The 23,916-nt window shown below is 43.2% G+C and overlaps 1 protein-coding gene across 2 annotated transcripts in view; it reads right to left on the bottom strand.

The window, feature by feature from the left end:
* The window catches only part of DERA (deoxyribose-phosphate aldolase), a 94,835-nt gene that overhangs the window by 6,716 nt on the left and 64,203 nt on the right, over positions 1 to 23,916 (bottom strand). The gene's annotated exons all lie outside the window — the stretch shown is intronic.

Here is a 23,916-nt window from a genome sequence, read left to right as displayed (position 1 = left end):
GTAAGAATTATCCTTATTTTACAGCTGGGGAACCTCAACCACTGTGAGGTTAAGAGTCCTGTTCAAAGTTTCAGAGCAATTCAGAAGAACAACCAGGGGAGAGAACCTAGGCATTTCTATGATTAGTTCCTGTCTCTAGCCATCAGAACACAATCTGTCCTCGCTCATGTGCCAATCAGCTAATGTTATGATATACGACATTTAATGCATGGTCAGTAATATATGTAGGCATTAGAGAAACATTCCAAAGAAGTGGACAGTTAGCCTTGGTTCCTGGCTTATTTCACACTGCATTTTCATTTGAATACAACGTTATTCTTCACTTTGTGGCCTGAGCTCGTGAAGTATTGGTTGTACCCGGCTGCATTTCAGTGTTGTCTTACGTGAATCCTGCAACACAGTACTCAGTTTGCAAAATACTACTTTTTTTTGGAGGGGGAGGGATGTGAGCATAGCCAGGTGTCTGATGCTGTTCCCATACAGTTCAATAACATCACTCCCATTGACTTCAGTGCAGCAGGCTGGAGCCCTGGAAACTGCAGGCTCTTTAACTAGCAAAAGTAGTCCGGGAGACCAATTCAACCATAGTGTAAGCCTGCCGCTCCCATTTAAATCAAATTACATCTGCTTACACCTCGACATCAAATTTAGCTCAGGGTTTGTTTTATAGCTCATCTGAATGGTGGCATCTTCAGCAGCACAATGCCTTCTAGCAGTAATCTGGAGCAGTTTCACTACGAGAGGAAAGCAAAGGAGGCCATCTCTTGAATCACACCACATCCCACAACACCATGGGTTTCCCTGTAAGTTTCCCATTCAAGTACTGAACAGACCAATTGCTGTGTAAGCTGTGTCATCTGATGAAGATCACATTTTGACCAGATGGGGCAACACAGAAACTCTTCTTAACACCACGGGCATGCAATTTAAAGTAAAGGGCAATTAACAATTGACGGAACTTTGCAAAAAATTATGGTGGAAAAGGTAATCTCTTTTATTGGACCAACTTCTGTTCTTACCTAATCCTTCTTGTCTCTCTAATATCCTGGGAAAAACATCGCTACAACAACACTGCAATCAAAGAGTTAAGGTCACCCAAACACTAAACAAGTTATGTACTTTGGGGCCACTCCCATTGAAATCAGAGTTTTTCTTCTGATTTAAAAGGGAGCAGGATTGAGCCCACTGTATACACCTGATGGTCACATCTTTTTTTTTAAATGGAAATGAAACTTTAACACTATCAAATTATATTTTTTCAGTTTTTCTTTTAAGTGCAGAATTTAAGTCCTTCATTACAATACTTCCTCTCCCCACCACAGTACAAGGTAAGTCAAAGCTTTTATAAGTCTTATAATTACAAGTCTCTATGGTACAGTTTCATTAAAAACTTTCATTAAACAACAGCTGCCCTTGTATATGGTCTTCTAATCAATTTGGTCAAACAGAATGACTTCTAATCAGCTGTTGATAAAAATAGAAGATGAAATTTTAATTCTAATAGATTAACCACAAACTCAAGATAGTCTTCAAAATCCATCTAGCTCCATTCTCCAGTGGATTTAACGACTATTCAGCAACTCATTACTAAATAGAACAAGATGAACATTTTCCAGTTCATTAAAGAAATGTACTATGTATTTTTGCATTGTCCTCATGATTCGTTACAGGGAGTCTTAATTACAAGATAATGGATAATGGTTATTAAATGCAGACTCCAGTAATGAAGCTCTATTCATTTGCGAGCCTCAGAGACTGCGAAGAGGGGAAAATAAAATTACTAGCTTCAAAAGATTAACGGATCAAATTATTATTCAATTTTGAAAATTTCATTGACTTCATAGAAACAAGAAGAGATTAAAAACTATTATTAGTAGAAAAGTAATGCATTTATTTATTTATTTTTAAATAATATCTTAAGGCTATTATCAGAATAATCAGCTTTTGGATGTGATCGTTAGACAAACATACAGCCAATTTAGCATCACCTCCTAACAATGAAAACAATACATTTTTATTTCATGAACAAATTCTATTTATGATACAAGAGCTTGCTAGCAGGATTCCATAAAGAATCTTGCAGAACCCAGAAGATGTATGCTACTAGAGAGCACTACAGGGTAAGGTATTATTAACATTTTATATTTCACTTATGAAAAAAAGGGATTTAAAAATCGACCACTGCTTTAAGGAGCATGCCATTAAGTGGAATTCATGCCAACCTTGTAATTGGAGTTTCTGGTGACATTATTCACCAGCTCCGTGTTTTCTATACTTGTAAAAAACAAAAAACAAAACAAAAAACATGCTACTGACAAAAATTCAGCAAGAGTTTGATCAGGTGATTCAGATCATTTTGAACCTATAACCATCATCTAGCCTCCCTTTTATGAACGCACATACACAAAGGCAAGTTTTCAAATACATTTCTAAATAGCTTGTGAATTAGAAAGTGACTCAATGAAATACTAAGACTAAGATCTTCAAAAACCGGTGTCTAAAATTAGGCTTCTAGGTCCAGATCCTCAAACGTATGTAGGTGCCTAAGTCGTTAGGCACTTAAATATCTTTGAGGATTTGGTCCTTAGGTCCCTATATAGGCCCTGATTCCAGATCATGCAGAGCACAGGTGGAAGGGTGTGCCAATGCAGAACCATTTTGTTTAGGTTTTCAGTGGCGCTTGAAGGGAGTTAGGCACCCAATTCCCATTGCATTTCAGTGGGATTTGGGTGCCCAAAATCTTTAGCTAGCTTTGAAAATCCCAGTCATTGACTTCAATGGAGTTTTGTGCATTCTCATTAGTATACCTGCATGATATATTATACATAGGGACCTACCAAATTCATGGTCCATTTTGGTCAATTTCAGTCATAGGATTTTAAAAATTGTAAATTTCATTATTTCAGGTATTTAAATCTGAAATTTCATGGTGTTGTAACTGCAGGGGTCCCGATCCAAAAGGGGATTGTGGGGGGATTGCAAGGTTATTGTAGAGGAGTCACGGTACTGTCACCCCTACTTCTGCGCTGCTGCTGCTGGCAGCCCTGCCTTCAGAGCTGAGTGGCCAAGAGCGGTGGCTACTGGCCGGGAGCTCAGCTCTGAAGGCAGTGCAACTGCCAGCAGCAGTGCAGAAGTAAGGATGGCATGGCATGGTATTGCCACCCTTACTTCTTCATTGCTGCTGGTGGGGCGCCGCCTTCAGAGCTGGGTGCCTGGCCAGCAGCCGCCGCTCTCTGGCCACCCAGCTCTGAAGGCAGCGCAGAAGTAAGGGTGGCAATACCACGACCCTCCTACAATAACCTTGCAACCCTCCCACAACCTCATTTAGGTCGGGACCCCCAGTTTGAGAAACACTGGTCTTCCCTGTGAAATCTGTATCGTATAGGGTGAAGTACACAAAAGACCAGATTTCATGGTCTGTGACACATTTTTCATGGCCGTGAATTTGGTAGGGCCCTAATTATACAGAACAAGGGACTGTGGTGCTAACTAAGTGTCCTAATTTACAAAACACTGAGTACCCAGCACTTTTGAAAATCCCATTGGCTACACTGGGAGCTGCTAGATCAGGCCATGTATTTAGGTACCTCAGTGTGGACTTAGGAACCTATATGTTTTTTTAAAAAAAGATTGACAAAAGGGTTCAAACATCTGTTATTAGACTGGAATAATTTGCAACACTGTGGTTACAAGAGAGAGATAGCCCTGTAGGGATCTCTTTCTTCAGGATTTAATTATTTATTTTGGGGATGTAAGGGAAGTGTGACGGGATGTCTGCCCCACACAAGACTGGAAGGGGTTAAGGCGGCCAGGCAGGACAACTAACTCCACAGGCTGTATCTGGAAGGTGAGCCAAGGAGCAGGGAACTGAAAACAGGTTCAGCTGGGCAGGAACAGACAGGGCCTATAAAGCCAGGAAGCTGTCAACAGACAAGGGAAGACTGAAGGAAGACTTTGGGACCCCGGAAGGGGGGAAACAGAGGTAATGACCTAGACAGAGGGCTGAGTCATGAGAAGGAGGCTGCCGTTTCTGGAGCAAGAGGGGCCACAGGAGGAGAGGACGGTGAGAGAGACACCACCAGAGGAGGGCACAATGCCTGGCTAGAGCTAATCTCTAGGATGACCAGCAGGAGGTGCTACCAGTGGTGAGTGGACCCTGTGACAGGGAGATATTGCTATTTAGTACAATCTGGTGCATTTCAAAAGCAAAAAAGTGTACTTTTCAGAAGAAAAGCTTTGTGAGCCAGAAATAGTTGCAAATACCTAGTAAGGATGGTTTAGCAGCATCTAGACATGAGGATGAGCTCTACCAGAGGTAGAGACAGCTACACTTCTATCTTAGGTACTTGTATGGCCCCATTACTGTAGTAACTTATTCTCACAGTACTCCCATGAGGTAGGGCAGTGCTATTATCCCCATTGTAGAGATGGGAACTGAACAGAGAGTCTAACTCACTTGTCTAAGGCCAAATAGCCAATCTATGGCAGAGCAAGGAATTGAACACCAAGACTCCCAGGTATCAGCTTAGTGGCCTAACCACTGGACCATCCTTCCATACTTCCCCAATTCACTTCACATAGCAAAGATCCCTTATATCCAGTGACGAGCTGCCAGAATGTTAATAACCAGTTCCCTACCGGGTCTTCAGCAGCACTTCGGCGGTGGGTCCTTCAGTGCCGCCGAAGACCCGGAGCAAGTGAACGACCCACTGCCGAAGTGCCACCACCGCCCTGTCCCCTGACTGCCCCGAACCCATCCACCACCACCCTGACAGACCCCCGGAACTCCCATGCCTACCCAACCCCCCCATTTCCCATCCCCTGACGGCCCCCCCGAACCTCCGCCCCCTCCAACCGCTCCCTTCCCTTATCCAATCCCTCCTCCTAGCCCTAGCCCAGCCCCCTTACCATGCTGCTCAGGGCAGCATGTATGGATGTCGCACAGCCCGCTGGAGCTCGCAGCCCCACCCCCTTACCTTGCCGCTCAAAGCGGCAGGAGCTGCCCAGGAGCAGTCCAGAGCGCTGGCACCAGTGGCGTGGCACGCTGAGCCCCTGCAAGAGGGGGAAAGGCGGGGGAGCCTCCCCAGGCAGGAGCTCAGGCAGGCCAACCGGGACGGCCCACAGGCCAGAGTTTGCCCACTCCTTTAACAACTGGTGCTAAACCGGCTTGTAAATTTAACAACCAGTTCGCGTGAACCGGTGCAAACCAGCTCCAGCTCACCAGTGCTTATATGTGTAAATGTAATTGAGCAGCTGATTAACACTGTCGAATGTTGTTTAGATTACAGTTTTCAGGAACAATATTATGGTTCTATAATTAAGCAATAAGAAATAATAAGCAGTGTAGCAATCATGGAGTAATCACAACCTTTGGATTGCAAAGCACCTCAAATGCCTTGCGGGCATGATTATCTCCTGATAACTGCACACTGCTTGTAGTTGCTTAGTCCTAATAAAGAACAAAGATGTGGCTGGCACTTTAAAATAATGGGCAATTTTCCTGCAATTCTCTATAACTACTAGTAAAGCACTCGTGAAGATTTCTTTGTTATTGTACCCCGGTTACAATACCATGTGGCAATATGAGGTAAATGTATGTCCCTACAAGATCTCTAGGTCACATATAAAATGACTGGGTGCCAAGCTGACTTAACACAGGCACACAGTGATTGTACCACGTGTTGAAGAGTAATTAATACATATTGTCAACAATGGATACATGTTTTATGGCCAAGATTGTTTAAAAATGTGCCTAAAGTTAAGCTCCTAAGTCCATACTTAAGCATCTAAATAAGTGGCTTGACTGTGGGAGCTGCTAGGTGCTCAGCTCTTTGAAAATCAGACTAGTTAAGGATTTATGTGCCTACTTCTAAGTTACTATTTTGGAAAATTTTGCTCTATCAGTTTACAGTAAAGTCATTTACATTGTCAAATACTGCATAGTGCATTTCTGCTCTGAAAAGTGGCTGTAAAAAGTACATCAGAGCACTCCACACTCCCTGTCTCTCGGTAAGCCCATATCATATTTGCTCTGGTTATAAATAAAAGGCTGACCTTTCTAATTGCTAGTCCTGCCATCTCTGCTTGGGCTTCAAGAGTCAAAATGGGTTCTTCCCTTCTTGCATATCATCACCAGTAATTAAGATTCTGCCCTTAGGGACACTTGTGGGCCTTACACAAATCATGAAATCCTTCCTCATGCAAAAGTCTCTCAAGACAATAACTCTGGTCAGAGCAGGATGCTGCACCCATAGATGATGTGTGGTGAGAATGATGGCATTAGAATCATTCATGGTTAGCACAATTATAGTGTCTACTGCAGTTCTCCATAGGATAGGAACAGATCATTAGTATTGTGTTTCTTGCATGTTCATTTTATGTGTGTTCTTCTTAGCGATCCAAAAGGAAGAGCTACATCAGCTTTTCTTATTCACCAGTCTGCCCTGTGTGTTGAATATTTTTGAGAGGGGTTCTTCCAATCCAAATTTCACCAGGCATAGTTGGAGGTAAAATACATACTTTATCAATACAATCATGTATAATGAAAATTTCATTTTTTCCTAGCTGAGGTTTTCATTTTTCTAATGTAAAACTTGCATTTCATTCAAGGGTTTCAGAGCATTTTATCTATATATAGATTCAAAACACCCCTGTATGGTATTATCCCCATTTTGCAGATGGAAAAACTGAGAGGGATAAAGTGACTTGTGTAAGGCCACATAGTAAGACAGAGGTAGAGATCAGGAAGAGAGCCCATGAGTCTAAATACCCACACTCACTCCTACTGAAATCATTAGAAAACACTCCCTCAGCTTATCCAACAAGAATGGAAGCTTGCCTATACTATGTTTCTTTACCTAATAATTGCGTGATTACTATTCATAATTGGCTCAGTTATTGAGCAGGGCAGCATAAATAATGGAGACATGGTATGTGCCAATTTTCATCATGTTTGAAAATACCATGGTGTGTCCAATTCTGAGTATTCTAGTACACGCGATTTCCCATTTTAAACATACAATTAGGTGCACTGGTTTGAAAATCTATCTTTACTTGAACTGAATTGCACTGTGTCACTCACTAGCTCTTATTAGGGTAATCTAAACTAAATATCTAGACAATAAAACTATTGTACAATATGTATAATAATATATCTACTCTACATATTATTTATTATTTATTGACTGTCCAAGTTTTAGATCAATATTGTTTAGTAGTACAAGATATTGTCCAGCACAACCTCTATTACACCCGTTTTAGGCACTAACATATGTAACTATAGCAACATATGCTCTGCCACAAGTAACACTATGATTTGGAAGAAAGTAATAGATATGTACAAATAGTTTAGAAGAATAGCAGTATATAGCATAATATGCTACATATGATTTGAGCAACTGGGTTTAATTTTGTGCTTTCTAATGCCGATAATATATTTGTTCCAAACTCGCTAACACTAAAAGTCAGGTATGCTTGAGCATTGTCTATTAACTTGTGAGAAAATTACTCAAATTGAAGAAATAGCTGCTTAAAATGGATTTAGAAATACATTGTACTGAACAAAACAAGCTAGAAAATTAGTCTATTTCAGGATTAGAAAGTGCTATGAATTCTAAACATAACTTTTAAAAGCCATATATAACACAACCAAGATCATGATACTTCAATGTCATCTTGAATATTTTTCCAATATTTTATGATAAAAGTACTTTAAGATGCTGTCCCTGCTCTCTAATTCAGAGAGCGAGAGAATGTGTGAAGGTTATATGCCATGCCTGAAAACTTAGAAGACAGAGTCTCTCCTGTAGTCAGCTTCTGCTCAGTGAAGAAGACTATGGAGGTAGCATCATGACAGTTATGGCACCAATCATAAGGCCCAACTAATTTGGCTGCCTTTCTCCTGGGTCCTAGCTGTCATCCACTGCAGTTGCACTTCCAACACCGTGTATCTCTGGCCACAGCCATCCCCAATTTGAAGCTAAGATATCTTCTAGGCCTTGTGACAGGATTTTTAGATGGGGGAATATAAAAGGGAAGATGGAGCATAGAAGGGAGATCCTTTACAAATCTTAAAGGTCTGGCAATGGAGATGAGGAAAACATTTGGGTCAGTTTTTTTTAAATGAATGTATGCCCCCTCTTGCTGCATGTTAGCAGACATGAATTTACCCTAGAATGCTGGGGCCTGATCTGCAACTCTTCCTTATGACTGAGTAGGCACTACTCCCGTTAGTAAGGTTTGTAGGACTGGCAATTCAATGAATAAAACTCTCCGTAAATTAACTTCTCTACAGGAGGGATTTGGCTCCCTATGCATTTTAAAAGTCAGCTACATATGGCCTTAGCTACTGTCAAATTGTGTATTTGTATTTCACATGGATGCTTTATCAACACCTAGTTTGGTAATACTTGTAGTCTGACTGAATTTAACCACAGTGCTAAAAAAAAAAACCAAACAAAAAACCCATACTCTTGCAGGTATCTGTCAGAAGTGGCTATAATCCAGGGAATGGCTAAACACTATGTTGGGGGTTTGATTCTCTGGGTCCACTAGTCAGCAGTGTCCATTCCTGATCTGGTAACAGGCTACAAACCATCTTCTGGCTTCCAAACCAACACCTCCCATTACAAAATTAGTAATCTGATTTAAACAGCCATTTTTTTTGGTAAAAGACCTTCTAAAAAGAATAAATATTCACACTTGCTTTGCATATTACCCTACTTTATAAACCTACATATTTATTTTTAAATGTAGATCTTACTTTTTAAAATATTTTATATATTAATAAAAATCATTTTGAGTTTTGGCATTTAATTCCAAATACAGCAGATGGGAGGAACTGAACATGAAACCTTCTTTGTATTAGATGTATAAATCCTGCCAGGTATTTGGTAAGGAGTTATTAAATGTCAACTTTCAAAGAGTCTGTATGTATAATGTCTTTTTTTTTTAAATCAACTAAAGATGGCAGTCTTGTGTGAAGAAAAAAAAATTAAGGTACTGCCTTTGACAATATTGGCCACTTTCAGGCTACCTCTTCCATATTTGCATACACAGGAAAAGTGGCCAAGTAAAATATTGGTCTCCACTCCAAGTTTCCCAACATACAGACTTGTCAGTAGGTAGATCTTCTGCAGTTATAACAACACAGGAGACCTTGTGCAGAAGAGCATGATCAGCTCCCTGACATGGCTATTTTGTCCGTAGGATACTCATGTGATTCCAACGTACACAGTGATACTGCAAAAATTAGCACTAACGTCTGTCTATCTATACAGCACTATATATGCTTTGTGCAGTGTATATATTAGCAGACATTATATAAAAAACACAACCAATCAGCATAGTAGCCCGGAGAAATAGAGGCTTGAAAAATCTGGCTCTGATCTTTTGAGCTGAGTGTATTCTTTAACTCTGTCACCATTTGCTAATATTTAAGCTGATGTATTGTACCAGACATAAGAACAATTTTTCACGGCTTAGGTTTCACATTTATTATTGTCTTGAGTGATCTATGTAATCTAGTGTTGAAATAGGATCATAAAACTCACTACTATATTTTATGTCTTCTTCATGTATAACCTAACATATGAATATTTATACAAAAATGAACAATAAAAGAGGAGTTTAAACATGATCTGTATATTTTTGAACAGCAGTTGCTTTTAATTATATTAATTTCTTCACTGTTTAGAGCATGAACTAAAGATCAGGATTCCTGGGTTTCATTCCTAGATCAGCCACTGATTTGCTATGTCATCTTAGACAAGCCACTTTGGCTAAAATTTTCAAACTTAAGTGCCTGAAGTTAAGCACTTAAATATAGACGTATGCACCCAAGTAAGCGGTCTGAGTTTCAGAGGTTCTGAGCACTTGCAGTGCCTACTTAAGTCAATAGAAGCTATGGGTGCTCAGAATCTCCCATCTAAATTAGGTGGCTAACAAGGGCTTGAATAAGGCTCTAAGTGCAAAATATTAATACTTTTGCACCTATTTGGCTGGCTACATTTTTAATTTACTGCAACTAAAATACCTACATTAAACAGAATGGCAGCTAGTAATGGGAGGCAATATTTCATCAACCTGCTAAGATCACACTATGCAGAGTTAAAACATGCAAGATGAAACAGCATAATGTCAGCTGCCCCAGGTGTGTGTTTATAACAGAGTGTTTAAATGTGACTATCAGATGTATTTGCAATAACTAAAGGGCTAGCCTTCCCCCCAACCCACATCCCCGAGGCTACCAATAAAATCAAGGGAGGAAATACCATTGATTTCAATAAGAACTGGATTTGGCAACTTATTTAACAACTTTATTAAAATAGTTCATAATCACTAAAATGTAAGTGCTGAAAAAAGTGGCACATGAAAGGTAAATATTTATAAGGTGGTTTAAAAAATACATTTCTTGTAAATTTTGGCGGCGGAGTAGTCTGAAAAGAATGGTAGTAAAAGGAAGTTTGTTGTTTATTTCTATAACTTATTTTGGTCTAAAATGCCATTAAGAAGCCCCAACATCTGCTCAATAGCAGCTGTAAGTAACATTATGAACACTCAGACAATTTATATCTTTCCTTTTTATTAAAAAATAAACAGGTCTTTTTAAATTATTCACTAGAAAGTTAACATAAAATCAGTGTGGTAGCAGCTAGCGCTCTGCAGAAAGGCATCTACAAGCTTTGTAGGATCCTGCTGATCTAAATCTTTCTACATTTCACTGACTACTCTGCTTTTTATATGTTGCCGAACCCAATTTAGCAAATGAAAACACTGAAAACCTATATGCCATATCAAAATCACATCCATAAACAATAAAGAATGGAAAATACATCTAGTGCCCTGCTAATTACTTTTTCCAGCTTGAAATGGCTCCATTCTCAGCTCCTCTTTGCAGTGCACCAGTCCCAGTCAAACAATCTCAATCCCTCCTTGCATCCATGTTCCACAACTCCAGGAATTAGATATTAGCCTCAGCTCTCCAATACCTTCTGAATAACTACGTGTTCTGACAGAATATTGACACAAATTAATAATACTTTGTGCTTATCTAGAGCATTTTCCTATGTAGATATCAAATCTCCTTGCGTCCTATTTGCCTGCTTTGGAAGCAACACTCTCAAGCGTGGTACAAAAGACAAGGGCACGGGTTAGATCACAGAAACCCCCTTGGGAACTGCCACCTGATGTGCTGAGACTACCTCTAAGCCTGTTTTCCCTGGCAGCTTGGGACTTCAGAACCCTGCCTGGTTGTGCCAGACATGCTAGCCTGTTACAAATACAGACCCAGGTCTGAACCATGTCCCCCCAAAGCTGCAGGCTTAACTCAAAACAGCTTAAGAAGTGCTCCTGTCTCCAACACCCAGTTCCCATAGGGTCCAAACCCCAAATAAATCCATTTTACCCTGTATAAAGCTTATACAGGGTAAACTCATAAATTGTTCACCCTCTATAACACTGATAGAGAGAGAGGCACAGCTGTTTGCCCCCTAAGGTATTAATACATACTCTGGGTTAATTAATATGTAAAGAGTGATTTTATTAAATATAAAAAGTAGGATTTAAGTGGCTCCAAATAATAACAGACAGAACAAAGTGAATTACCGAGCAAAATAAAACACGCAAGTCTAAGCCTAATACAGTAAGAAAGTGATTACAGATAAAATCTCACTCTCAGAGATGTTCCAATAAGTTTCTTTTACAGACTAGCCTCCTTCTAGTCTGGGTCCAGCAATCACTCACACCCCTGTGGTTACTGTCCTTTGTTCCAGTTTCTTTCAGGTATTCTTTGGGGGTGGAGAGGCTACCTCTTGAGCCAGCTGAAGACAAAATGGAGGGGTTTCCAGGGGCTTAAATAGACTCTCTCTTGTGGGTGGAAACCGCTCCCTCCCCTTGTGCAGAATCCCCTCCACAAGATGGAGTTTGAGTCACCTGGCCAAGTCACATGTCCATGCATGACTTGTTCTCCACAGGAATGTTCCCAGGAAAGCTCAGATGTGGATTGGAGTCTATCAAAGTCTATTGTCAGATTAAGTGTTTCTTGATTGGGCACTTACTGAGAATAGTCTTTTCTCATGGAGCTGACCAAATGCTTCACTGAGGCTACTTAAAATCAAACAAGTACACAGATAATATTCATAACTTCGAATACAAAAATGACACATGCCTACAAATAGGATGAATATATTCAGTAGATCATAACCTTTGCAAAGATATGGTACATGACATATGTAGCAGAAAACATATTCCAGTTATGTCACATTTACTTTCATACGCATATTTCTAGAAAGCATTATGGGATGCAACACCGCAACCTCTTAAGACCATACAGAGGAGGTGCTCGCCCTTAAGTCAGCCTCTTTTGTCTCCGCTTCTCTAACGTTTTGGCTGAATGGTTCATGCAAAATAACCCCCCAAAACAGTTACTAATCTTTTGTAATGGTTGTTCTTTGAGATGTGTTGCTCATGTTCATTCCAGACTAGGTGTGTGCGCACTGCGTGCCCAGTTTCCAGAGATTTTTCCCTTAGCGATAGCCAAAGGACCAGCTCCAGTACCCTCTGGAGCTGTTCATGTATGTGCTGGGTCCTGCTGGCTCAGCACTCTCTCAGTTCCTTCTTGCTGATAACTCCAACAGAGAAGTAGGAGGGTGGGTCCATGGAATGGACATGAGCAACACATCTTGAAGAACAACAGTTACAAAAGGCTAGAATAAAACATGAATATATGGAGATATACCTATCTCATAGAACTGGAAGGGACCTTGAAAGGTCATTGAGTTGAGTCCCCTGCCTTCACTAGCAGGACCAAGTACAGACCCTGACAGATTTGTTTTTGTTTTTTGCCCCCAAATGGCCCCCTCAAGGATTGAACCCACAACCCAGGCTCACAGGACTTGGGCTCCAGTGTTATTTAAATGCAGCATAGACATCTGGGCTCAGGCTGGAGTCTGGGCTCTGCAGCCTGAGCCCAAATGTCTACCCTGAAATTAAACAGCCCCACAGCCTGAGCCCTGCGAGCCCTAGTCATCTGATGGGCCAGCCATGGATGTTTAATTGCAGTGTAGACATAGCCTTAGGGTCTGATGAAAGGGTCCATGAAAGTCAATGGGAGTCATTCACCAGGTTTTAGATCAAACCCTTATTGATTAACAAAATCTTCTTATGACTAACTTGGTTCTTTATACTGGAATATTTTCGCATGAGTAGCTTTCTGTCTCTTTTTTCTATCTTATTTTGCCATTTGTTTATCCTTTTGTATACTTCCTGTTTTGTATTTGTATGTTTTATGAATCACTCAGATTTCTTCTGCTATTTATCACAAACCAGTTTTATTTGAATGAATGCAGACAATGTTTCGTGCTTTGCTACTGAAGATGTTCTAGACAACAAATTCCTAATCAATTTTCTTATTCAACATGTTTTTCTTTTAAGTCAATTTCATATTCCGCTACCTTAGGCACACGCCTTCAAGATAATCTAAAATCAGATAAGCATGATCTCTACACCGAGCCCATTTAAAGAAAAACAAAACAAAACCCTAAAGTCATGCCTCTTATTTCCACAACTGTATTAAATTTCTTTTAATGGTGGTGAGTTTTCCAGCTATTGTTCCTCCCAGCAACCTCTTAAAATTACTTTAATATTTCATAAGTCAATTTTGCATTTCTATAATTTCTAGATACAGTAAGTTAAATATTTATTTCTATTTATCGCTTGTTTTGTTAAATTTAGCTGCTGCTCAAGTAATAAAAAACAACCTGAAATAACACAGAAAGATACCAGTACCCTGTACATCTATTGATTTTCATAATATCTACAGGTTTTTAAATTATTTCAACCCATTACCTTCAATAGAGAGTCTTCACAGATGCTAAGTTTATGCTATGAAGCCATATTATTTTGATGGCATGTCTGACTAGAACTATCCACTCTGCAATAATTTCTGAGTTTGATGCGGTATGAAACTTCAGAAGTTTTAGCACAAACTCTAACAAATTATTTAATAGGATAGCAAGCTTTCATTCATGAGGACAATTAACACAATAGGGGTGCAGTCTCACCTCTATGCGTTGGTAGTTAGAAATGGAAAACATATCATTTACTTAATGTTTGCTGCAAAGAGCTTTAAGATGATCAAATGAAAAATGTTATGCAAGTATTAGCACTAGAATATGAATAGAATGTTGACCCTTCACAACAGTAGCAATAAACCTTATCATAATGCTACTCCGTGTAACCCACTGTTCAGCGTAACTTATGCATCCTGCTCCAGTGCGTGATTCAGTGAACCACTTGCTCTTTTTCCCTCAAGTGGTAGAGATCTGTGCTGAAGGTCCTGGTCCTTGCTGATAAGCCATATGGGAGGGTTATTACGCTGATGTAAGATGACAAAGGCTGTCAACCCTTTGACTAGTGTAAAACAAAGCACAGTTTTACTGTATAACTGTGATGGTGGTTTCATTATCACAAAGACAAGTCTCTAAGATACATTTAGCAAATTAGAGAATGGTAGGCAAGATATAAATGGAGTGATCTCATTGACTGCTCATGCTTTAGGACCGTACTACTGAAGACTTATAAAAGGTCTCCCTTTGGGTCAGATCCAAGCCTAGTGAACTCACTGGAAACACTACTATTGCCTTCAATGGGTTTTGGTCATTCATCCATACCTATACTAGATAGTATCATTTCAACAGAGTGGAGCTTGCACCAAGCCCTGGGGTATCCTGTGCTGCCAGTGAAGTGCTGCTACTCCATCTCGCATGCAGGTCTCTCTGTTCTGACTCCATGTTGCTCAAGGCAGAGTCAACACTGGAGGCATGGCCATAGGGAAGAAATGTGATACCGCTGCTAGGCATCCTCAGCCAGTATACTGCATTCCTCCTTACACTGAGCTCCTCAAGAAGCGTACCATGCAGCTTGTTGAATCTCTCCCATTGCATAAGAGAATGATCTAGGGTATGTTTTAGTTGGATTTCCATGCATGCAGCATATGGGGTGGGAAATTAGCTGCTAAAGAAAGGCATCCTTTCCTGCTCCAGACCCAGCACTACACCACCCACCTGGCTCTCCACTGCAACCTGCAGCAGCGCCCTTCTTCCCAGCTGCTGCCTCCCCTGTTTCTACCACAGACTGTGCCAGGGGTCAGACCCAGCTACTCCCACCCAAAAACTTCAGGTCTTCCCTTGCTGCATATTTGGACAGCCCCTTTGGAGGCTTAGCGGCTTAGCTGTACTCCTACTTTTTCCTCACCAGCAGACCTGAGCAAATAAAAGACCGTTATCTTTTCCGTAACTGGTGTTCTTCGAGATGTGTTGCTCATTCCCATTCCATAATAGGTGTGCATGCTCGCCACGTGTATCGGTGCCAGATGTTTTTCCCTTAGCAGTATCCATAGGGGACAGGCTCTGGTGCCTTCTGGAATGGTGCCTGCCAGCTCCCCCCACCCTCAGTTCCTTCTTGCCGGAAACTCCAACAGTGGGGAAGGAGGACGGGTTGTGGAATGAACATGAGCAACACATCTCGAAGAACAGCAGTTACGGAAAAGGTAACTGTCTTTTCTTCTTCGAGTGCCTGCTCATGTCCATTCCATATTAAGTGACTCCAAAGCAGTACCCTTGGAGGTAGGTAGGAGTTCCCGGACGTGTAGATTGCAACACAGCTCTGCCGAACCCAGAGTTGTCCCTGGCCTACTGAGTGATAGCATAATGAGCGGTAAATGTGTGGACAGAGGACCACGTTGCGGCTCTTCAGGTGTCCTGGATAGGGATGTGCACCGGGAAGGCCGCTGAAGATGCCTGCGAGTAGGTTCTGACAATCAGTGGCAGCGGAACCCCCGTCAGGTCGTAGCAGGTCCTTATGCATGAGGTGATCCAATTGGAAATCCTCTGCAAGGACACCGGGTGACCCTTCATCCTATCTGCTGTAGCGATGAAGAGTTGAGTCAATTTTCGGAAAGGCTTGATACATTCTAAGTAAAAAGCTAAGGCCCTCCGGACATCCAGGGCATGAAGACACCTCATTTCACTGGTCTTGTGCGGTTTGGGACAGAACACTGGGAGGAAGATGTCCTGATTCATATGGAAGGTGGAGACCACCTTTGGCAGGAAGGCCGGGTGAGGCTGCAGCTGAACCTTATCTTTGTAGAAGACCGTGTACGGAGGTCCTGGGGTTAAGGCTTTAATTTCAGAGACCCGTCTTGTTGATGTCACTGCCACCAGGAATGCGACCTTCCATAACAGGTGGGAAAGGGAGCAGGAACCCAGCGGCGAAAAAGAGTGGGCCAGTGAGCCTAGAGAAGACCAAATTAAGATCCCACTGTGGGACAGAGGTCCGTACCTGTGGGATGAGTCTCTCGAGCCCTCTCAAGAATCTGTCTGTCATGTCCTTGGATCGGTGGCTGAAAAGTGGAGATGGCCACAAGATGCACTCTAATGGAAAAGTGTGCCAGGCCCTGGTTACTCAGATGAAGCAGGCAGTCTAAGACTGTACGGAAGAGTGCGAGGGAGAGATGCCACATCCGAGCAGGTCCGCTCCTCTGGGTTCAGCCATGCAGCATCCATGCTGAGAGGTGGAGGACATGAGGTTGGGGTGCAGGAGCCGAGTGTGGGCCTGTGACTGCAGGTCTGGTCGGTTGGGCAGGGGCCAGGGAGGAGCCACTGTCAGGCTCATGAGCATGCCAAACCAGTGCTGGCAAGGCCACACCAGGGCTATCATGATAACCTGTGCCCTGCCTCTCTTGATCTTTGCAAGGACCTACTGATGAAAGGAATTGGAGGGAACGCATATATCAGGTTTCCTGACCACAACAGGAGAAAGGCAGCGGAAAGGGACTTTGCCCAGACTTTGCCACAAACAAAACCGATGGCATTTCATGTTTAACCTGGTAGTGAACAGGTCCACTTGGGGAGTTCCCTACCTCTGGAAGATCATTCAGGCTACCTCTTGGTGGAGCGACCACTCGTGGTGAGAGGAGAAGGCCCTGCTGTGGTGATCCGCTAGCATGTTCTTGACACCAGGGAGTTGACAAGCTTCCAGATGGATTTCGTGGTTGATGCAGAAGTCCCACAGATGGGGATAGCTCAGTGATTTGAGCACTGGCCTGCTAAACCCAGGGTTGTGAGCTCAATCCTTGAGGGGGCCACTTAGAGATCTGGGGCAAAATCAGTACTTGGTCCTGCTAGTGAAGGCAGGGGGCTGGACTCAAATTCCCTTCCAGCTCCATGAGATAGGTATATCTCAATACATTATTTTAATAGCCAGGATGCCTTTCACATGGAGATGGCCAAAGCCATGGTGCGAGCTATAGAGTCTGCTGTGTCCAAGGCTTCTTGGAAGCCACTCTCGCTGCAGCAGCGGCCTCTTCGAGGATCGCCCGGAATTCCTTCTTGGACCTTTCAGACAGCGAGACCTGGAACTTGGCCATGGCTTGCCACATATTGTAGTCACAGCAGCCAAGGAGGGCTTGGTGGTTGGCCACTCTCAACTGAAGGCTAGAAGACTAATAAATTTTTCGCCCAAACAGATCCAGTCTCTTCGAGTCTTTATTCTTGGGTGTAGCCCCAGGTTGACCCTCCCCCTCCCTCTGATTAACGGCCTGAACTATGAGGGAGTTTGGGGCTGGGTGACTATAGAGATACTCATGGCCTTTAGTTGGCACAAAATATTTGCACTCAGCCCTTTTTGAGATGGGTGGCAGGGAGGAGGGGGTTTGCCATAGGGCATTAATTATTTTCGATACAACCTCGTGTAGGGGTAAAGCCACTCTAGTGGGTGCTGTGGACCAAAGGACGTTGAACAGGGAGTCAGATGGCTCCTCTAGCTCCTCTGCCTAAAGCCCCAGGTTGGAGGCGACCCTCTTCAAAAGCTCCTGGTGAGGCTTAGCGTCATCTTGTGGAACTGGGTGTGGGAGACCTGTAATTGCTTCATCCGGCGATTATGAGGATGAATCCAGCACCGGGGGATCCATCACATCCCCTGGCAGTCAATCTGGCTGCTCCCCTAGGTACTCATGAGCCTGGGGGGGGCCTTTCCCTGTGGGGCCTCCACTTCTGGAGGAGGGCGGGATACTGCAGCTGATGGCCTATCTGAGGCCCCCCACACTAATCGGGCAGCCTGGGAAGACTGGGTGAATCCCCATGGATTCCAGGGGTACCACGCTGCTGGCTATTGGGTCAGAGGCCTGGGGTCATTTGCAGTACCGAAGAAGTCAATGGTACCTCTGGTGCTGGGACCTGATCAGCACCGGAGTCGTAAGCGGAGCAGACGTTGTGGAGTGACCTCACCGTAGTGCCGGCCGCTGTGCCTCAACGCTGACCTGTCCAATCAGGACTAGCCCCTCCCGTGGGACCCCAGGGATCTTTGATAGATCTGCATGGGTAGACTGGCAATCTACGCCTCATGCTGCTTGACCTGTACTGGGATCTAGAGTGGAACTGGGAGTCGAAGCAGGCCAGGCGTCGATAGAATCTCCCTGCAGGGCCTCGGGCGTCGATGGGACTTCAAGTCGATGGAGGCCTTCGTCACTGTCCGGGGTGGCAGGCATAGTAAGGAGGGGCTTGACTGCTTGACATGAGCTGGGGCCCAACTCCCAGATGGAGTTGTCGAGCCGCCCAGCACGGGTCTTGGCTCTCCTCCAGCCCTTTCCTTTTCCTTACAGGAAGTGGGAGATCTTCCCTTCGCGGATCCCTTGGGCTTCTTGGCCGAGGCAGGCTGGCTTGGAGACGGCAGCGGCGGGGCGCTCCGTACCGACGCTGCCGTGCTCAGGGCTGAGTCGGACCTCTGCTCCGGTGCTGGGGTCAGTGCCGACTCCGTCAGGAGTGCCCTGAAACGGATGTGTCTCTGCTTTTTTGTTCTGGGTTTGAACGACTTACAGATGTGACACCTTAAACAGCTAACGTGTGGGTCACTGATGGGCATGGGTCGCTTACAACAATCGCATGGTTTAAAGCCTGGGGATTGGGGCATGCCACATCCCTAGGCTGAGTCCTGTCCGGGACCAACTAACTAGAACTAATACTAAGGATAATTACTAAACTATATACAACTATTTTACAAAGAAACGTTTGTGAGGCACATTGAACTAAGGCAAAGCTAGCTGAAGCACCAGAAGTTCCAGCACCGTCACTGGCAGCAAGATGGAACTGAGGGTGGGTGGAGCTGGTGGCGCCCCTTATACCACGCCATGAGGGCACCACTCTAGAGAGTGCCAGAGCCAGTACCCTCTAGATACTGCTAAGGGAAAAACTTCCGGCACTGGTACACATGATGAGCACACACACCTAATATGAAATGGACATGAGCAAGCACTCGAAGAACTATGTTTTACGACAGAAGAATGTGTGGACAGAAATGCATCTCCACTCCACAAACAGATCTTCTCTGAGGAGCATTTGGCCTTCATTCCTTACTCAGGCAAAATGCCCAATTCATCATGTGCCTTTAAGCGGAGTAATATTTTTCATCAAGAAAATTCTCCCTCCCCCCCCATTTATTTGGTACCTTTCATTCAAAATGTTCTACAACCTTTACAAACATTCATTAATTAATCTGACAAAAGGACTGGTGAAAGGTATTACATCCATATTACAGATGGCTAAGCAGAAGCCCAAGGAGGTTGAGTGACTTGTCTAATGTCAATAGCAGACTGGCAGTCAGGAGTCCTAATCCTCGGTCTTCTGTTCTGTCTCTGAGTATACTACTTTCTTTAGTTGTTCTCCCTCCCTGACCCGTTTGTCTGTCTGTCCATCTGTCCCCCAAGAGCTCCTTGGGGAAAGCACAGTCCTGCTTGCAGGGCTGGAAATCACCTTGCATATCATGGCCGCTACCAAATGAAACTATAATAATTCATAAATAGTAGGCCAGATTATCTGGTTTAAATTGGCATGGCTGCTTTGATTTAGGGGAGCTAAGAATTTGCCCCAGTGTGTTTGTATATGTGCAAATAAGCCACACTGCTAATTATGATCGTTTGCAATTTCTTGTCAATTTTGTTTTCTAATTACCACTTTCTACATATGCAAACATCAAGAATCAGCAAGTGTCATCATTTGAGAAGTAGGGAGTGCCCCAGCACACACCCTGATCTCCCTTCCAATACTGCTATAGAAGCCAGCTAGTACACTTTTTGGTAAGTAGAAGACCTAAAAATAGGCAATAAATGTGTGGTGCTGTATAAATATTTGGGTTTGCAGCTTATTGAAGTGTAAACTAATGAAATTCTAGTATTCTCATTTTATTTCTATAGCGCTCAGACTCTCCCTTGCAGGGGTTTTCTATTTTTTTCAGTGCCTCTGTTTGTTTCTGGTAGTAGTTTAGCTCTCTACTTAACCACATTCTCTTCTGTTCCTCTTTTGACTTTACTGGAAGAATTTTTATAAGATCCCCTACTGTTTCTTAACTACTTTCCACTCCTTCACTTTTGATTCCCCATACATAAATTATTGAATTCCAGACAGATTTTTCAAATCTCATTTTGCATTCCTTCAAGGTCTGCTTTACCCACGTCCAATATTTTTTTGTGTCACCATCCTTTTTATGGACTGTCATCAGCAATTCAAATCTGAGGATGATGTGATTGGATCTTTAGAGCTTTTCAACTTCAAATTTACCTCTCATGCCTACATTATTTCCAAAGATTAGTTGTAGAATAACTCTAAGCTTGTTGGCAATTACACCATTTCAGGGGGCAGTCCTACACTGCCTTATTGAACATGCATCGTCCTTCATTTTTCTATTACTGCTTTTTCACTCAGAATCAGAACAATTGAAGTCCCTTTTATTGCTATACCAGCCCTTTTCAGAAAGAGAGAGAGAGAGTCCTATTTCTGCACAAACATTTCCTGCTCTACCTTGTCATCCAAAAACATTTTTAGTCCATAATCTAATTTAAATGTTTATTCAAAACCCTCCTCTCTGTCCTGCACTGTGATACACAATTCCATACAGCTGATCTCCAGTGCACAGAATCTATACTCATTCTTTACACTGAACTTCTGGTGATGTCAGCTGAAGTTCTGAATGTGCAGAATAAATGCAGACTATGCAGGATGCAAGACATCTGCTCTGCAGAATGGAGAGAGTTATACAACGATAGTGTGGTTTCTTTCTGTTGATTATGGGCCTGATTCTCCTCTCACGAAGGACCAGATTGTGACCTGCTGTACACACCCATGCAGGGAAGGAAGAAGGTGTAAAGTGCCTCCTTGCTCTGACTATCAGTGTATCATGTGTCATCCCACGAGTGGAGTGACGGAGCAGTCTGAGAGGCTGCTATACCCTCTTCAACAACAATGAGTTGGAAGGAGCAGGGATTGGGTCAAACATTAACTTCATTCCTCCCCCATCCCAACACGCCAGTCAGTGCAGTGGAACTGCTGTGGAGAGGAAGCAATTCATGCCCGCTATGGGACTCACACAGATTACTTCCCTCTGGAGGGATGAAAGGAACTAGGCACCAGACTGTTCCTCAGGCTAACAGTCTGGACCTGTGTGCTCTTGGAGCAATTATCCACTGCCCCTTACTCAGGACTTATGGTAAGGACACAAGCTACCCTTTACCACTGTGTAAAGCAGAAGTAAATTAGTGAACTCAATGATATTGCAACTCTGTAATAAAAAGCAAAGAATAGGGCTCAACATTGTTACATCTCTTGCCACACCTTCTCCTGCTTTGGTTTGCTTCTTGCTTTCAGTTTCATAATTAACTAGATCTCTGCAGTTTTAGTTACAAATCACAATATTCCTTAAAGACAATATGCTTTGAACTCTGAGTGACATCTCAACTTCTGGACGGAGCATAGGATTTAAAGTCAGGAACGCCTGAGTTCTAATCCCAGTTCCTGATTTGCTCTGCCAGTTGGGTTCTCCTTATGTAAAAAATCAAAAAGAGACTCCTTTTACACATCAGTGGGGTGTGGTAAAGGTTACTCTGGCAATGTGTGTAGAGTGCTTTGAAGATGTATATAGTTATCTTAAGTGCTATATATTATTATTTATTCAGAAGTCTAGTTGCCTAAACTTTCCTATGCCTAGTTTTTCACTCAGGTTTTGCTAGCTGGCTCGCCTCCTTTGTTCATTTCTCATAAAACATTTGCTTGGAAGAATTTTTCTCCTTTGGAGCAGGATAGTCCACATGTCACAGCAGGAATATGTTCCCAGCACCCAGACAGCTACCAGTATGTTTACTGCCCTTCATAGAACAGGACATGGTGCTTAAAATGCCAATAATTGCCAGCTCCTTTCTGCCCATGCTCCCAGTATTCACAGCATAAGTGGAGCTGCACCAGCATTAGGAACAGAGGAAATTTTGTGGGGGAGGAAGTGAGACAAGACTCTATTTTCTAGTGCCCACCCTCTAAACACCTTGGATTGTCCTTTCTCTTCTTTTAAGCTATTAGCCTGTCACATCCCCTCTTCATCAAACTGTGGGTGCCTGTGCAAGGTGGTGTACTGGCCCTTTAAGAATCAGGCCAGTACTACCATGTCCTAGCACAGGAAACAGTATCATTGAGGGAGAGGAACTCCTCTAGGGTTTGTGAAGAAGCCCAATCTATTGCCTGTGGCTTCAGGGGCCCTAGGCTGGGAGCAGGGCCGGCTCTACTGTTTTTGCCGCCCCAAGCACCGCGCCGAATTGCCACCGCAGACTGCGGGGGCAGTCCATGTGCCGTTAAGGCAGCACACGCGGTTCCACGCTGGCGGCAATTTGGCGGTAGCTTCTGTTTTCAGCCGGAAGACAAAAGCCGCCGAATTGCCCCCGCGGGCAGCTGAACATAGAAGCTACCGCCGAATTGCCGCCGCCATGGAAACGCATGTGCCGCCCTAACTGCACACGGACTGCCCCCACTGTCTGCAGTGGCAATTCAGCGCGCTGCTTGGAGCGACAAAAACACACGGACTGCCGCCCCTTGCAGATTGCCGCCCCAAGCACCTGCTTGGAATACTGGTGCCTGGAGCTGGCCCTGGCTGGGAGTTCTATGAACAGGGCAGGCTAGAACTTCTCCCTTCCCTCATTAGTCAGGGACAAGGCTGGCTTTTTGTAAGAAAGCCAGTCACTTTCTGAGATCCAGAACAGCAAGTCTGCTGGGAAATGTCTTTCCTAACAGTCCTGGTTTCTGGGAAGGTCTGCTGGGAAATTTGGAGGGGTATATAAACAGCACCATTCTGGCCAAAGAGCCAGACTGTGCTAGTGGGCTTTCCTCAAAGCAGTGGGTAAGAGAGACCATTTGCTTCAATTTTGGTTTGGTTGTAAAAGTTTAATTGTTTTTTATAATGAGCTGTGGCAGATACTTCTGAAGGGTGACTAGGAAACTGGGAATTTTTTTCTTTTCCTGTTTGAGCAGACTGAAATAAAGTCTCGGTCAGGAAATGTTTTCTGTTTACGAATTCCATCTGCCTTTTTTCTTTTGTCTGGCCTGCCAGTTAGCCCTTTCACATAGCAGTTTTCCTCGCTCCTTTATATTTTTTGCTGTTGTTATAATACATAGAGATCACAGGTGTTAGCTTGTTCAGACATTTGCCTCATCCTCTTTTTAAACTCAATTATTCTAGGATTGTATTTCCAAATGTATTTGACTAAATCCATTATGCTTTGATATGCAATCATTTAATTTCCTTAGGCATATTTAGTCATTTCAAAGAGCACCTTTGTTAAGGAGTATGGGTTACACCTTCATGACCTTTCCGGGGGTAGCTGCATACTTGTGTGAACACTTCTAATAGTCTAATAAACCCAAACATCTATAACAGCTTCAGAATCTCTTCCCCCACACTTCCCAGGGGTGAGACAGAGGAGGGTCTGAGTGATATCAGACTAGCTTTCTTGTGGGGAAAAAATGACACAGACAGAAAACTAGCTCCTAAAATGGGTACATTTATCTATCAGTTTCCACATCTCAATCCCCTACCTGCATCCCTTGC

Source organism: Mauremys mutica, chromosome 1 (assembly GCF_020497125.1).
Source record: "Mauremys mutica isolate MM-2020 ecotype Southern chromosome 1, ASM2049712v1, whole genome shotgun sequence".
NCBI lineage: Eukaryota > Metazoa > Chordata > Testudines > Geoemydidae > Mauremys > Mauremys mutica.
The sequence above is the reverse complement of the archived record's forward strand: the minus strand, read 5'-3'. Positions and strand labels throughout refer to the sequence as shown.